The sequence below is a fragment of the Schistocerca americana genome, chromosome 9 (genome assembly GCF_021461395.2).
Source record: "Schistocerca americana isolate TAMUIC-IGC-003095 chromosome 9, iqSchAmer2.1, whole genome shotgun sequence".
NCBI lineage: Eukaryota > Metazoa > Arthropoda > Insecta > Orthoptera > Acrididae > Schistocerca > Schistocerca americana.
Genome location: NC_060127.1, coordinates 125,081,440 through 125,100,014, shown reverse-complemented (window position 1 = coordinate 125,100,014; position 18,575 = coordinate 125,081,440).

Genomic DNA, 18,575 nt, shown 5'->3' with positions numbered 1-18,575 from the left:
AGGAGGTGGCTTACAAAACACTCGTTCGACCTATACTTGAGTATTGCTCATCAGTGTGGGATCCGTACCAGGTCGGGTTGACGGAAGAGATTGAGAAGATCCAAAGAAGAGCGGCGCGTTTCGTTACCGGGTTATTTGGTAACCGTGATAGTGTTACGGAGATGTTTAATAAACTCAAGTGGCAGACTCTGCAAGAGAGGCGCTCTGCATCGCGGTGTAACTTGCTCGCCAGGTTTCGAGAGGGTGCGTTTCTGGATGAGGTATCGAATATATTGCTTCCCCCTACTTATACCTCCCGAGGAGATCACGAATGTAAAATTAGAGAGATTAGAGCGCGCACGGAGGCTTTCAGACAGTCGTTCTTCCCGCGAACCATACGCGACTGGAACAGGAAAGGGAGGTAATGACAGTGGCACGTAAAGTGCCCTCCGCCACACACCGTTGGGTGGCTTGCGGAGTATCAATGTAGATGTAGATGTAGAACAATGGACGATTGAACAGTGGAAAAACGTTGTGTGGAGAGACGAATCACGGTGCACAATGTGGCGATCCGATGGCAGGGTGTGGGTGTGGCGAATTCCAGGTGAACGTCATCTGCCAGCGGGTGTAGTTCCAACAGTAAAATTCGGAGGCGGTGGTGTTATGTTGTGGTCGTGTTTTCCATGGAGGCGGCTTGCACTCCTTGTTGTTTTGTGTCGCACTATCACAGCACAGGCCTACACTGATATGTTAAGCATCTTCTTGCTTCCCACTGTCGAAAAGCAATTCGAGGATGACGGTTGCATCTTTCAACACGATCGAGAAACTGTTCATTATGCACGGCCTGTGGCGGAGTGGTTACACGACAGTAACATGCCTGTAATGGACTGGCCTGCACAGAGTCCTGACCTGAATCCTATAGAACACCTTTGGGGTGTTTTGGAACACCGACTTCGTACCCGGCGTCACCGACCGACATCGATACCTCTCCTTAGTGCAGCACTATGTGAAGAATGGGCTGCCATTCCCCAAGAAACCTTCCAGCACCTGATCAACGGATGCCTGCGGGAATGGAAGCTGTCATCAAGGCTGAGGGTGGGCCAACACAATATTGAATTCCGGCATTACCGATGGAGGGTGCCACGAACCTGTAAATCATTTTCAGGCAGGTGTCCGGATACTTTTGATCACATAGTGTACCATCCCATTTCAAGCAAACTATTTCGTGAAAAAAATTGATTTTTCAGCATCATACAGCCTGACATTTTCGCTCGACAAAGGACTGAATTTGTTTTGCTTATTCGTCGTTGTTACTTGCTGCATCACTTTTATGTAAACCACTAGACGAAATTTTATTCAGTGTGCAGAGGTAAAAACACATTACGTCCACTTGCGTATAGTTCATTTTAGGTGGTATATTACTGTGTATGAAATTTAGTCAACATAGCGAAATCGTGTTTAAATTTGAGAACAGATCGATAGCTATCACCCTTATGGAGATATTGGATGACATATCGGCGGACGCACCGCGCTGGGCGCTCGTGATACTACCGATACTTCGCCCCGCACGTCGTATATCATGTGGCTGTATCGGCCCCAAATTTCTTAAACGGTACCAGATATAGAAAACATTTTTTTTTCAAATGATAGCTCGTAAAGAGTCACGTATTTTTTCGCATTGTAAGTATGCAAAATCTATTCACCTATCGAGACTTGAAAGTAACTATAGTTTTTCTCAATGGATCGATGAACTTTTTTAAAGTGGCATTTAATAGCATATAAAATGAGGATTGCAGTGACATGGACCACATCAATATTTACAATATACTATGTAGGTCTACAGAAGTTAACCCGAAACTAATTTGCTGGTGAGTCATAACATGTAATTTGCTAAGTATCTACAGCTATTGATTATTTCGTTTTGTAAGTAACAAACGCAACTTACTTGCTGCAATCTATTTTCTTCGTTTCGCCTTTTGCTTTACGACATATTCAGTGCAATCTACACTGTTTCAATTTTGCTTTGATATGCGATAGTTGTAGATCATAAAGCAGTTCGCATCTTCTTTTTTTATGTAAATAAGTGATTACTTACAGTTAATCGAGTTTTTGGCTGACCTCTGTGTTTCTCTCATCTGGTCACATGCTGGAGGTCGCACTAAAACTTAACTTACACTATGTGATCAAAACAGGGTGTATACGTGGACAAGGAAAAAAAATTCCCGGATTTCCCGGTTAAAAATACACTTTATTCCGGGTGGAAACAGTTTTTCCCTGTTAATTGACGGTATATTTTCTCTTGAAACTGTATAATTTATCAATCCTTTGAATGGTTATGGTTTAATGCATGGGCGTAGAATTTCCCGGTGCTTTAGAAAATGGAACACCTTTTGGAAAGATGTTTGATGTGCAGTAACATATTCGCTCCATATTTTTGTAGTACGAAAGTATAAATTCGAATTCCACCAAACACCGCATTTTACTTTCCGAAGCATTGAAATCGTGATTGTGACGCGTATTTGTAAGCCAGTCATAGCTCATGTCACGTGATCTCGCCAGCCGATGACAGCGGATATTCAGAGCTTCAGACACATGGTGTAGTGAGCCAATAGCAACATCACTGTTAATTAGCGCGGACACATGAACAGGAAAAGTTAATGGTTTAATTTAATATATATAATGTTGCTACAAGAAAAACAAAGCTTTCACATATAATATTGGTCTCTAAGGCCAATACAAGCTAATCTTTCACATATAATGTTGGTCGTTCATGCACGTATTACATTTTAAGATATATCACTCAAATTTGCCAGTAATTTTTTTAATAACTACATAAAAGTGTGATCCTCTGGGCTATAAATTCTTCTACATGGCTCGTCATCAAAGAGCTGATTTTTAAATGAGTCCCAGATTCCCAGTGAAGTAGGCATCAACCTGATATTTAACTTTTCAATGTGGTTTCGGGATGTTAATTTCCTCGGGTGCCAGTACTTTGTTATCTCATGTCTGGTTCTTTGTTATGGCATTATGGCATACGTTGTAGAAGATGAAAATGCACACTTGAAATGCAGTGAACAGTTGAAACTAGCCAATAGTTTGAAATTAAACCCTTTGTTTCAAATATATAGACTGCCTCAGCGGAAAAGATTAATAAAAGAAAATTTCTTCAGCAAACCGATAAAAATAACTTCTTTGTTCTGCTTGGCAATTAATACTTGACTGTCAGAAAGGTGGAAATAAAATGAAATCTGAAACTAATAACGTATTTTAGCATTCCGTAATTATGTGAATGTATTTTAATTCACATGATAGCGCCCGGCCAAAGAAATCAAATTTGTTTTCATTTGACTTGAGAGCAGTAGACAAACAGGAAACAGCAAAATCACTAAACGTAAACACGGGTCATGTGGAGACTACTCGCTTCCCTATTATAACTCAGACTGCTCTGTGCATCAGACCCGTATCAACGATATTTCCGAACCGGGGCAATAGTAGATAGTGGCGTCCCTCGAAAGTTTGAGAAAGGACGTCAAAAATTAAAAAAAAAATCGAATTTTCAAAAATACGTTCATTCTGTAGCGTACATCTTTATGAAGACTCTGATACATAAAACATATGTGTCCAAGGAATTGTAAGACATGTTATTTGATCTTAAGAGTGCCAAAGGTCTGCGCCACTTCTCTTCACACAGCATTCTTCTATCGCACGACACTGTATTTCGGTCTGTGGAATTGAAACGTGTATATTTTGTACTGGAAGCCATCAAACTATACGAGGTTTGTCCGGAAAATACGTATAAAAGTTAAATAATGTCTTTATGTTACAGGTTGCAGTCACCGCTAGGTGGGACTACTGCTGTGATCAATCCCATCAACGCTCAGTTCGATCAGAGCACTCTGCGTGAAGGTGGGAGAGTGCGGCAGCTTGTTGACAGTTACCCTTTTTCACCTGCCGTCGGCATGGAGCTCTCTCTGATTGAGGAACAGCCTGGCAACATCAAGTTTCTTGCAGAGCTAGTCAAGAATGGCCGTGAGATTTTTTAGTGTTTGAAACAAGTTTACGGAGACAATTCTCTGAAGGAACCAACCGTGAACAAGTGGTTAAAAAGGTTCTGGGATGGCCGAGAAGAAGTGAACGATGACCCTCGCCCAGGACGCCCGTCGACATCGAGTTCCGATGCAAATGTTGAACGAATTCGGGCTTGTGTTCTGAAAGACCGTAGATTGACAGTCAGAATGATTGCTGACGAGCTGTCAATCCCCAAAACAATCGTTCACGAAATCCTGACACAAAAACTTGAAATGAAGAAATTGGGTGCGAAAATCGTACCGAAGCTCTTGACGCCAGAACAGAAAGCAAAGAGGGTTGAGTGCTGTGAGGATTGGTTGGAAGCAGAGGAACGAGGGGACTTTCTCAACCGAGTCATCACTGGAGACGAGTCCTGGTTTTAAGAATTCGATGTGGAGCTCAAATCTCAAAGTAGGGAATGGAAACTAGCAGGAGAACCGAGAACAAAAAAGTCGCGAAAATCAAGGTCCAATGGGAAGACAATGTTGATTGTTTTCTTTTATTCTAGAGGCATTGTTCACAAGGAATTTGTCCCTCCCGGCCAGAGAGTGAACGGAAATTTTTACGTTGAAGTTCTGACACGTCTCAGAGCTCGTGTGGCCCGAGTTCGACCGGAGTTGGCAAAAGGGGCCAGGTGGATACTTCATCACGACAATGCGCCTGCTCACACGTCGCTCGTTGTGCGCGAGTTTTTGGCCCGAAGCTCAATCACCGTGACAGACCACCCGCCTTATTCACCCGATTTAGCCCCGTGTGACTTCTTCATGTTCCCGAAATGCAAAATAGTGCTTTGGGGGCGGCACTTGGGAGATGTGGAAGCCATTAAGGCGGAAACGACACGGTAACTGAACAAGATCACAACTGGACACTTTCAGCAATGTTATCAACAGTGGAAACGGCGTTTGCAGAAGTGTATCGCGTCTCAGGGCGATTACTTTGAAGGAGACCATATTGTAATACCTGAATATTTGTAAAATAAACTTATTATTCAACTTTTATACGTATTTTACGGACAAATGTCCTATGGTGCCTCTCGTGCTTCCAGTTGGCCGGTTTAATATCCTGCCTCTTTTTTTTTTTTTTTAAACACTCTTGAGACAATTTGCACTCTTTATTCCCTATTAGCTACCAACTTGCTGCTTTGTGTGACATAAAATTAAGTATATGATACATTAAACCAGTAAAGAGAAGAGACAAGCAAGACAGTACACATTTCTTCAATCCTTAGCTCCTAGAATTTTTCTCTGTCTAATCTTGCTACAGCTTTACATGGCATGCTTTTCTTCCTGCGAAAGGATCTGTTACCTAATCAAAGTTCGTCAGACATTTTGCTACATGAGAAATCGAAATGTCGCTGTCTAATACTGAAAAAGCTGTAATTACAAATAGGCCCAAGATTGGTGTGGTTTCTGGACCTGATTACCTATATTTTGTCACTGTCTGCGGGATAAAACAAAATAGGCCTTTATAATACTGCAGCAATTGTAACACATGCCAACTAAACGAGTCTGTTTTGGCAGAAATGGTCATTTTTATAACAAGGCAGAATATAATTCACAAAGTACCAATATCAAATGTCTATTAGGCCTACTACAAGCAAAAAGCTTTACGTTAGGAAACAGTTTTACACTTTATTCATACGCTACAGTTTCTCAAGCATGAGAGCAAAAAGTAGTAGCGCGAAATTTTTATGTTGTTGTTGTTGTGGTCTTCAGTCCTGAGACTGGTTTGATGCAGCTCTCCATGCTACTCTATCCTGTGCAAGCTTTTTCATCTCCCAGTACCTACTGCAACCTACATCCTTCTGAATCTGCTTAGTGTATTCATCTCTTGGTCTCCCTCTACGATTTTTACCCTCCACGCTGCCCTCCAATACTAAATTGGTGATCCCTTGATGCCTCAGAACATGTCCTACCAACCGATCCCTTCTTCTGGTCAAGTTGTGCCACAAACTTCTCTTCTCCCGAATCCTATTCAATACTTCCTCATTAGTTATGTGATCTACCCATCTAATCTTCAGCATTCTTCTGTAGCACCACATTTCGAAAGCTTCTATTGTCTTCTTGTCCAAACTATTTATCGTCCACGTTTCACTTCCATACATGGCTACACTCCATACGAATACTTTCAGAAAATACTTCCTGACACTTAAATCAATACTCGATGTTAACAAATTTCTCTTCTTCAGAAACGCTTTCCTTGCCATTCCCAGCCTACATTTTATATCCTCTCTACTTCGACCATCATCAGTTATTTTGCTCCCCAAATAGCAAAACTCCTTTACTACTTTAAGTGCCTCATTTCCTAATCTAATTCCCTCAGCATCACCCGACTTAATTAGACTACATTCCATTATCCTTGTTTTGGTTTTGTTGATGTTCATCTTATATCCTCCTTTCAAGACACTGTCCATTCCATTCAACTGCTCTTGCAAGTCCTTTGCTGTCTCTGACAGAATTACAATGTCATCGGCGAACCTCAAAGTTTTATTTCTTCTCCATGAATTTTAATACTTACTCCGAATTTTTCTTTTGTTTCCTTTACTGCTTGCTCAATATACAGATTGAACAACATCGGGGAGAGGCTACAACCCCGTCTTACTCCCTTCCCAACCACTGCTTCCCTTTCATGTCCCTCGACTCTTATAACTGCCATCTGGTTTCTGTACAAATTGTAAATAGCCTTTCGCTCCCTGTATTTTACCCCTGCCACCTTTAGAATTTGAAAGAGAGTATTCCAGTCAACATTGTCAAAAGCTTTCTCTAAGTCTACAAATGCTAGAAACGTAGGTTTGCCTTTCCTTAATCTTTCTTCTAAGATAAGTCGTAAGGTCAGTATTGCCTCACGTGTTCCAGTGTTTCTACGGAATCCAAACTCAGAAATTTTTATATAAACTTGGAATCGTCGTATACTTCCATAATTTAAGTTTCTTCTCCTTCCTCGTTCTAACAAACATTGTTGTCATCACTAATTCTGTATCTATTCCTGCCAGTGTCAAAGCTTATTCGCAGGGTTAACTTGACTAACTCTTCCAGAATCACCAGTTTAGTTATCCCGCACTTATTCTCGGGTTAGGCGTTTTCCGCGCTACTTCCAGAATAGACCTGCACGCATTCACAAATCAACTAATGATTCATTCAGAAATCAACTTAGAATGTGTTCAACATTGTTCAATGAATTCCCCCCCCCCCCCCCCCCCCCCCGCGGCGCCACACACACACACACACTCATTCCTAGATCCAGGGCTGCTGCGCAATCTGTGAGCTTGGGCGCGCCAGTAAAATTTTTCACGGTAACATCTAGCTGCTTTTTTTTCCCCTGCGACTGCTTACACAGCCAACAGCAACGTTTCTGTAGCTACAAGCGGAAGATGGTACTACGCAACTGCGCATGCGCATGATCGCATGATCCCACTCGTAACTGCTAAAACAAATCTAATGTTAACAGTTGTGACGTCATGCTCGTCGGAGGCAGTTTGTTATTACGAAGCATTGCATAGTCTTCCTAAAGCCTGTGACACATTTTACTGTTGGCAGACGCTTGTATGAGCACTGTGTTTAGTTGCTGTATATGGCGCATTTCCTTTGCAATTTAAGTTCTATTTCAGTTTTTTCTCTCGTTCATATTTTATTGCTGTAGTATTATTCTGCAGTAGCAGGATACAGTAATATCCTTTGTCAGAGTACTGGTTCTTACCAGTCTAAATTACAGAAATTTAACTAAGAGCAAAAATAATGAAAAATTATCCGGAATTTAAACAAATCCCAGGTTTTTCCCGGTTTTCTCCCGGATGAAAAAATTACCGGGTTTTTCCCGGATCCCCCGGTTGTCCCGGGTCGTGGACACCCTGCAAAAGTATCCGGACACCTGGCTGAAAATGACTTACAAGTTCGTGGCGCCCTCCATCGGTAATGCTGGAAGTCAGTATGGTGTTGGCCCACCTTTAGGCTTCGTGACAGCTACCACTTTCGTAGTCATACGTTCAATCAGGTGCTGGAAGGTTTCTGGGGGAATAACAGCCCGTTCTTCACTGAGTGCTGCACTGAGGAGAGGTATCGATGTCGGTCTGTGAGGCCTAGGACGAAGTCGGCGTTCCAAAACATTGCAAAGATGTTCTATAGGATTCAGGTCAGAACTCTGTGCAGGCCAGTCCATTACAGGGATGTTACTGTCGTGTAACCACCCCGCCACCGTGCTCGATCGTGTTGAAAGATGCAATCGCCATCCATGAATTGCTCTTCAACAGTGGGAAGCAAGAAGGTGCTTAAAACATCAATGTAGGCCTGTGCTGTGATAGTGCCACGCGCCGGCAGCGGTGGTCTAGCGGTTCTAGGCGCGCAGTCCGGAACCGCGCGGCTGCTACGGTCGCAGGTTCGAATCCTGCCTCGGGCATGGATGTGTGTGATGTCCTTAGGTTAGTTAGGTTTAAGTAGTTCTAAGTTCTAGGGGACTGATGACCACAGTAGTTAAGTCCCATAGTGCTCAGAGCCATTTGAACCATAGTGCCACGCAAAACAACAAGGAGTGTGAGCCCTATGAAAAACACGACCACACCATAACACCACCGCCTCCGAATTTTACTGTTGGCACTACACACGCTTGCAGATGACTTTCAACGGGCACTAGGCATACCCACACCCTGCCATCGGATCGTCACGTTGTGTACCATGATTCGTCGCTCCACAAAACGTTTTTCCACTGTTCAATCGTCCAATGTTTACACTCCTTACAGCAAGCGAGGCGTCGTTTGGTATTTACCGGCGTGATGTGTGGCTTATGAGCAGCCGCTCGACGATGAAATCCAAGTTTTCTCACCTCCCGCGTAACTATCGTAGTACTTGCGGTGGATCCTGATGCAGTTTAGACGTCTGCCTATTACACATTACGACCCTCTCCACTGACGACGGTCTCTGTCAGTCAACAGACGAGGTCGCCCTGTAAGCTTTTGTGCTGTACGTGTCCCTTCACGCTTCCACTTATCATATCGGGAATAGTGGACTTAGAGATGTTTAGGTGTGTGGAAATCTCGCGTACAGACGTATGACGCAAGTAACACCCAATCACCTGACCACGTTCGAAGTCCGCGAGTTCCCATTCTGCTCCCTCACGATGCCTCATGATTACTGTGGCCGCCGACATGGATTACCTGGCAGTAAGTAGGTGGCAGCACAATGTACCTAATATGAAAAACGTATGTTTTTGGGGGTGTTTAGACACTTTTGATAACATAGTGTACGAAACGAAATCACGTTTTTACGTTCGAAATTTTTTCTTCTCCTTTTTCATGTTCTTTGCGCTAATTGGTGTGGAGCGCTATTACTCGTCTGTCACTAGCTATATAGGGGTGTACTCAGCTTCGTGATGGCAATTGAGGAGCTACTCGACCGAATAGTAGCGGCTCCGGTCAAAGAAAACCATCATAACGACCGGGAGAGCGGTGTGCTGACCACACGCCCCTCCTATCCGCATCTTCAGCTGAGGATCACACGGTGGTCGGATGGTCCCGATGGGCCACTTGTGGCCTGAAGACGGAGTGCTTGCTTTACTAGCTATCTACATTTTACAGAAAACTGTGATTTTAAGTTGTAACCACAGTGTGTAGACTTTATATCTCTTACTATTTGGCTTGTTTTTTACATGTTGCCAACCTACAACCTAACGAATTACATGCTGAAAAGTAACATCTGTTCATTTCTGTTCTCCTCATATCTGTAAGTGTGTGTGGATAGTCAGTTAGAGATGTAGAAAGTTGGATGTGACAGCAAGTTTTGGTTTTCATCTTACTTGAGTTATGGTTTATATATATATTTTTTTGTGGGTGGGGGGTTCATGTAAGAGTAAACTCATTGCTTACATTAATAAATAAAATGATAGAATATCACTTCAACAGATGATTATTATCAGAACATTAGTATCCAACCCCTTTCTCCTCAATCTTACATGAACCCCTCCACAAAACATTTAAACCAAAACTCAGATCAGCTGAACGCGAAAACTTTCAACCACTATCTGACAGCTATTACGTTCACATTCAACTTTCTTCAACTCTCCCTAACTACACACACACACACGCACACACACAAACACACACACAGATGTAGAGACGAGAACGGAAATGAACTTCAGCATATTCTTCCTTAGGTTGGCATTGGTTGGCAATGTGTACACAAACAAACCAAATAAGAAGAGACATAAATCGAAGGCACAGTAGCTATGACTTAAAATCAGTTTTTGGTAAAATACCCTCAGCTAGTGACAGAAGAATAACAGTGTTCCACACCAATTAGAGGAGAGAACATGAAAAACGGGGAGAAAAATGTTTGTAACGTGAGCTTGTGCTTATGTCCCGTACTCCAGCCTGCGACCAGATGAGAGGAAACGCAGATGCCAGCCATACTCACGTAGTCACTTATTCACGTACAAAAATAAGACGTGAACTGTTTTACAATCCGCAAATATCGCAGAGATTCCACTGAAAATGCCTTAAAGTAAAAGGCAAAAGCGTCTGGAGCAAATAAAATATATTACAGCAAGAAAGAAGCGTCTGTTATTTAAAAAGCGAATATTTCTGTGTGTTGCTGCGGACTATGGCCACGCAAACAAACTTGTTAATTATTTCGTTTTGCCTTAAGACATTTTGTTTATTTGCAGCGTTTAGAATACTTCATAATTAGATGTAGTAACTCCAGATTGCCAATTAATCTTTCCAGCATGGCTGAAATAGTCTTCACAGACAGAATATACTGCCTCTGATTTGTTGATTTCTTTTCCCGAACGATTTTAAACCCCTAATCGAATCTTTGTGTCAAACACCTTGGTATAAAGTACCAAATATAATATTCTGTGCGTCATCTTCAGTATCCCTAAAGTCTCATCGATTCCGGTCCTGCAAGTAGATACGAAGGATCAGTCATAATAACTGGTTTCATAGTTACTACTTTAGATGTTATGATCAAATTTCCGATTCGATATTTGGTTACCAAAATGCTGTATTCATTTTTTGATTAACTTGCTTTACCAACCCAAACAGCAATTAAAAATAATTTTATACGACGTTAATGCATCCTTTAATATGCCTGAGAAAGGTCACATGATATTTGAAGTCAGCGGAAAAGTTTCCACTTCACAAAAAACGTATGGCGGCATATGCAGTACTGCATTACGATACATTTGTCATCGATGACTTCTACACTGTTCGAGAACTGCCCGTGGATTCGAAAAATCATGGATAATACGTAACCGATCATTGGTTGTTGGTCAGAGAGGCCAAAACAGTAATTCAACTTTATCATTTGTTGATAGTCGCCATAAGAAAATTGCGTTCAAGTTGTAACTTTTCCCTAACACAAAGCTGTTTGTAATGGGGAATAGAGGTGCATACATAAATACATCACAAGTGATATGTGCTAGGGGCTATATTAAAGAAATATTCTGACAATAAATACTGCTACTGGGTTGCATTAACAAGAAGTACGATTCGTCTCACTGTTTCGTTTGCTGTGAGGTTCAGCCTGAAGACTGTGTTGATTCAGTGCCCCCACGATACTCTCTCTTGTGTAGGCCTCTTCGTCTCTACGTTAACTACTGCATCCTGCAGCCAATCGAATCTGCTTACCGTTGGCCAGCCTTGGTCTCTCTCTCTGCAATTTAATGCCCCAGAATATGGCCTGTCAATAATTCCCTCTTTTAGACAAGTTGTGCCACAATTTTCTTTTCCTCCGCAGTTTAATTCAGTACCTATTTAGTTATACAATCTACATACCTAATATTCAGCATTATTCTTTATCACCATGTTTTGAATGCGTCCATTGTCTTCTTGACAGAACTGTTCATTGGCCAAGTTTCACTTACACACAAGGCTACACTCCACACAGATGCCTTCATAAACTACTACCCAACCATTTAAATATCTATACGATGTCAAAAAATTTTCTTTTTCAGACACGCTCTTTTTGCTGTTGGCAGTCTGCATTTTATATCCCCCCTACTTCTGTCTTCTCAATTACTGTATCCCTTTAAAGTCATTGAAGTTTTACAACTGCAGTGTGATTTCTGTACAAGTTGCAGATATCTTGTGTCTCTGTGTTTTACAGCTGATACCTCCAGAGTTTCGAAGAATGTCTTTCAGTTAAGACTGTCATAACCTTTCTCTGAACATAAAAATACCATTAACACAAGCTTCCCTTTGTTTAGTCTGTTTAATAAGCTAAGTGGCAGTATTAGTATTGCCTAGCGTGTTCAGACATTTCGCAGGAATCTAACATTGAGCCAATGTTAGCTTGTATAATCCCTCTCCCTCCCCTCTCTAAATACGAGTACGCCTTCCACCTTCCAGCCTTCTCTTCTTTGCTTAGGTCTGGCTTGGCAAATGACCTCTTGACAGTTCTCTCTTGAACAAAGTTTTGTTCCCTCTTGATCTTATTTAATTGCAGCATATATATTTTCCAAGCGCAAAATCACAGTTGCGATTTTGGACTCTCGATCAATGCCATGTTTTAGACATTTCTGTTCCATATGGCCTAATTTATTTGCTGAATTTTTATGTTTTCCCCTGTTGACAATTAAATTCGCGTTTTATCCAAGGATTTCTATTGTAACTTCTTCCCATTTACATTCTCTGCTGCCTTCACCACTTCCTCTCTCAAAGATATTCAACTGTACTGTAGTGGATTCCTTCCTCTTTTTCAGTTAGTCGTGGCCTAATGGTCCCTTTAAGATTATCGAAAAACGCTGGGTCTTAAATTATTCAGGTTCCATATCCTCAATTTGCTATCGTTTACGGTCTCTTTAATTGTAACTGCATTTCGTAGCCAATAAAATATCCTCGGTAAGCGTCTGCTATGGGAAATGGATTACAATTTAAAATCGAGTTTCGAAAATCTGCTCCAAATATGCATCCTTCTTTCATCATTCTTAAGCGAAGTGTTGGCGATGATAAAATTGTGCTCTGCGCAGAATTCAATCAGGAGGCTGCCCCTTTCATCCATTCCCCAAGCTCTACCCTTTCCTACTATTTTCTCTTTCCACATCTGCAAACGAATTCCATTCTCTCATCACATTTTAAACTTTTGTCTCGCTTAACTATCTGAATAATCTCTTTTATCGTACATTGCTCCAATCAGTTCATCATCTGTGGTGTAGGTAGGCATGTAAACCTGTATCACCGTGCCGGTCGGAGTGGCCGTGCGGTTCTAGGCGCTACAGTCTGGAGTCGAGCGACCGCTACGGTCGCAGGTTCGAATCCTGCCTCGGGCATCGATGTGTGTGATGTCGTTAGGTTAGTTAGGTTTAATTAGTTCCAAGTTCTCGGCGACTGATGACCTCAGAAGTTAAGTCGCATAGTGCTCAGAGCCATTTGAACCATTTGTATCACCGTGGTGTTGTGATATTATTGGATTTCAGACATTATGCGTATGAGAAAATGACAGCCATCGAGCTGTAGTTTTTAATGATACTAGGCATGACAACGTGAGAGTAAAGAAACGAAATCTGTTTATAACGTGCGCCTATACCAAGACGCGCGGCCAGCGTTTAAAAGGTACTTTTAAACACTGACTCGCTGGGCGCAGATATTTAAAATCATTGCCGCAGCGCTTGATAGCAAGAAGCTGCGAAACATAAGAAAGAACAATTTATCATTTGTTAGGAAAATTCTAGAGTCTTTATAGTTAGTTGTACTTCTGGTCGCCGATATGTTAACATGTACTTCATTACCTTTGATGTTTGGTTGCCGACTTGTTAAGACGTGTTGTGTAGCACCGCTACAAGTTATATTTCATTTAGTGTGAAAAACCACGTTATCATCAAGAAAGAAAACGCTTTTGTAAACCTTGTGACGATAAAAAATACTTACGCGCACGCCAGGACATTTAAGTTTTACAAAATATCACACACACAAAAGCAGCGATTGTTGGACTGTTCCACGTATGAGAAAAACATAAAAGTGTAAGTTTTGTATTCATTGTAAATTTGTTAATGTTTATAGTTTAATGCCTTTGTTCTTTGAGAATATATTGATGCTTCACTGTACAGAAAATCTATGCTTATTCTTTTCTTTAAATTAACCACAAATAATGTTTATATTTAAATGAACTTTGTTACAAAAATAATGGTTCAAATGGCTCTGAGCACTATGGGACTTAACATCTATGGTCATCAGTCCCCTAGAACTTAGAACTACTTAAACCTAACTAACCTAAGGACATCACACACATCCATGCCCGAGGCAGGATTCGAACCTGCGACCGTAGCAGCAGCGCGGCTCCGGACTGGAGCGCCTAGAACCGCACGGCCACCGCGGCCGGCGGACTTTGTTACAGCTTCGCTCTTTATCGCGGTGTCTCGATTGTATTTGGGAGACCATTAATGTGTTCAATTTCCGATCAGACAACTTTTTTTTTTTACAAAATTTCACTGTTTTGCATTTTTTTCATTATTCAAATAGGTTCCTTAGGTAATTTCATTGAAGAGTCTGATTGCGTGAAAGCAATCCGGGTTAAGAGGTCATTTGAGAAACTATTTTCGCGCAATCAATCTGTACGTCTCCTGAACACAATCGAGAACCGACGCATCAGCGATCATTCATTAATTTTTCACTCTTTCCAAGTCGTACCAAAAAACGGCCAAGGAGAACTGCCGTGAGTACGCAATCTAGTGTTAAAGGTGGCATTCTTTATCTTGTCGGCAAACACTGCCATAAATTATCATCATCAATGTTAAATTTGGTTAAATGAGAAAAGCAAAAAAACCTTTTAACGCTAGATGTGGCGCCCGAACAGGGACTTGACTAAAAAACTAATTTGTTCTTTTTATTTTCATGCTACCATCTGGAGAAAATTGGAAGCCAAAACCAGTGATTAAAAAAAAAAAAAAAAAAAAAAAGGACGCATACGCAGAAAATCGCAGTAAGAATCCACAACAGCAATAAATAGCACCGCGCAAGACAACTAATGTGAGTACGATTTTTCATTACGTTTGAAGCTTTGCGTACCGAGCATTCAGTCGGCTCGTGACATTCACTCTCTACGCTTTTTTCCTTTTCCTCAAGCAATTTAATTTCCAAATTTCTGTTTCCTTTTGCTATTAGATCCGCCTCTATCTCATCATTTCGCTTACAATAGTTAGAAATAGTTAGCAAGAATTTCCATTGTTGTGCATTTTAGTAAATCACAATGGCCGCTATCTGTGCCAGTTTCAGTGCTCTATAGGTGTTTTTCATTTATTTTATCACTCCCGTTGCCATATTGGCATTTTCGTGTGTCAGAGTTCCAATTGTTTATAACGCGCAAGCAATATCTGTGAAATCAGGACGCGAAATCCTTGGCGCACCTGACAAGTGAAAATCATAATTTAAAAAAAAAATTATCTTTTTTAGCTCGTGCAGTGTAACTATTTTAAATTTACGATGGCTGATGAGCAACCAAGGCAACTTAGACCGCGCGCGGGTGTAAAGAAACTTGAATCTCGTTGTGAGGGAACAACAGACGACGAAGTGACACGTGAGCTGTCGGCGCCACAGACCGCGTCGCAGTCACGTGAATGCTCGCTGTCAGATATACTAAAATTGTTTGCTGATATGAAAACCAGTTTTGAAGCAAACATGGCACAGCTTACAAACCAAAGTGACAATATTGAAGCGCAAATCAGTCAGTTAACAAACCAAAGTGACAATATTGAAACGCAGATCAGTCAGTTAGCAAATCAAAGTGACAGCAGGTTCAACAGTTTAGAATCAAGGATAGAGGGCACTCAAGTGCGAATGAACAATATAAATTCTGTTATTACCGACATCCAAGCACAAATCAAAAATTCGAATGACACCATGGAGGAAAAAATTAAAGCCACTACCACTGCTTACGCAAGCGAGCTAAACGCAAGCGTACACGCAAAAATTGATAGTGTTCTTTCGATGGTGGAATCCGCCGAGACCAATATTGGTAGCAAGTTCACACATGTGCAGGCCCAAATAGATGTGTGTAAATCAACTGCGAGTGACTCTTTGAAACATTACAGTGATGTTTCAAAGAGAGTAAGCCAATTGACAGAAGGTGTCAACCACGTTGGCGAACGAGTTGAAGACCTTGCTCAGCAAATATCCGATGTCAATATTGACAAAAAGATCGCAGATGTCAACACCGGTATAAGCAATATACTTAATAGGGAATTTGAAGAGTGGATGCAATCCAAAGAACAGTACATTGTCAGCAAGGTACACGCTGAACTAAAGGGTACGGTTAAATCTGCTACAGCAGAAATCTTAACCGCTCCCGGTACTTCTGGTGACACTTCAACCAATGAATTAGGTGAAATCAGACGAGCATTTAGCCACGATCTTCCGGAATGGAAACGTCAGCTAAGCAGTTATATAGATCGACTGAAACGACAAGTTACGGAATTGCAAGGTGACAATAAAAGTGAGTATTCGCTACCGCCAGAACGCGATAATCGTCAATATCCAGAGTGTCTGGTACAATTCTCACCAACAGTAAATAATACACGTGACGAAACTTCTACGTCACGTAGTCATGCCGATCAACTAACACTCGAACTAATGCGAGACGGGAGTGTGCTAAAACACAGAGTTTTTCAGCCTTTTCTACCTGAAAAACGAAATATACATCCCATGGTATTTCTAAAATCATTCACAGGTGCTTTTCCAGAATCATGGAACGACAGGCAGCAGATACAGTTCATTTTAGGCTATGTACACGGTGAAGGATCAATTTGGGCTACAGAAATTATAGACAAATGCCACACCTATGCAGATTTTGAAAAGCATTTTTTGAATAAATTCTGGAGTTCAGGTATACAACAAAAACTCCGAAAGGAGGTTTACAACGTCGAACCTTTCAACACCAAAGGAGGAGGTTTGAGACGTTATTTTGAAAAATATCTACGTAAAATTCAGTATTGGGACACGCCCATTTCAACCAAAGATGTAATCATGATCTTAAAGTCAAAACTTCCTGTGTCAATAAGAGAAAAACTAGTTAATGTGAGTGAAGAAGACCTAGAAGCCTTTCTGTCTGTTCTTGACAATTTGGATATGATCTATGAGGATGCGCGTGCGAGCGCGCGGAATAATTATAATAATGGACCGCCCGCTCCGCAACATCACATAACAAATTGCGTCAATGGAATGTCGTACCAACATAACACGGGACATCCAAACGCTCAGCCTTACGGTAATCATAACAGTTTCAACGGCCGTAATGGAAAACAATATAACAAACATCCACACCAGAATAGATACAATCCGATTTATCAAAACACACAGCAACAATACGGTAATTCACCGATAAATCACAACGGTAGTTACCAGTACCATCACAACAAGACGAATAATGGAAATCGTCACAAGGGAAAGAAATGGAACAATTATAACAGACCACAACAGTACAGTCAGCCGAATCATTTCACTCCCTCTCAGCAAATAAATTTTTCACAGCCGAAAAATGCGACATTTTCTCACCAACCCAACCAACAGTTCAGGAACAATAGTCAGGACAATTCGTCGGATGCTTTTCCTGACACCGCCGGTCATAATAGCCAAGGAAATCCGACTATTTTTTACACACAGGCGAACCAAACACCAAACGCGATGTCAAATAACACGCAATCAAGTGATGCACAAGTCGTATGGGATACGAACGCGAATTTTCGACCAGGTAGGTCGCAAAATACTAGTCAAGTAAAAATAACTGACATTTCAGCTCCATCCCAGTCGGAAAACCATTAGTAGCTTCTTTATGCCTCCACGGGGAAGCTGCAGACCGAAATTACAACACCCTGAAGTAACATTAGACGACAAGTTAAGACAAGCTCTCATATCTTTAACCACTCATGCCAACCTAAGAAAAAAGGCGCATGACAAACACATTAGCGAAGTCTTATCGTATCGTATAAATGAACGAGTGCTATTAAAGACCCACTTCAAACCATCTTTGATTCATCATAAGAATCGCAAGTGGCAGCACTTGTATGAAGGACCGTATATTATATTAAGAAAGCCGCACATTGGTTGCTATCTACTAGCTGACCCTGTATCTGGACGAATAAATGGGTTGTTTCATCACGCAGACTTGAAGAAATACCGAGTCAACCACTGAAAATATCTGTTAAGCTGCTAAAATAAAATATACACACACTATAAGTTGTCATACTATGTGTGAAGTACCAACGTATGTAAGAGTAATGCACAGGACTAACACCCTGTCGACCTGCCACAACAAGATAAATAATCTATATGAGCACCTTAAGTAAAACACATTTATTGTAGGAGAGCAAGATTTGCCTTAGATGTAAGTTAGTTTTAAGTTAATTGAGCCATGAACGGCCACAGCCGAAAGAGCTGACAAATAAATATTATAGTAGGGACGTGCTAAGTGCCACCTGCTACCATTAGTTTTAAGTATAGCGAAGCTCTCTCCTCTTGAATGAAATAAATTAAAATGGTCATTCAGACCAGAATGATTGCTCGTAGATTAAAAAAAAAATTTGATTAAGGTCGCTTACTCTAATGAGGTAAA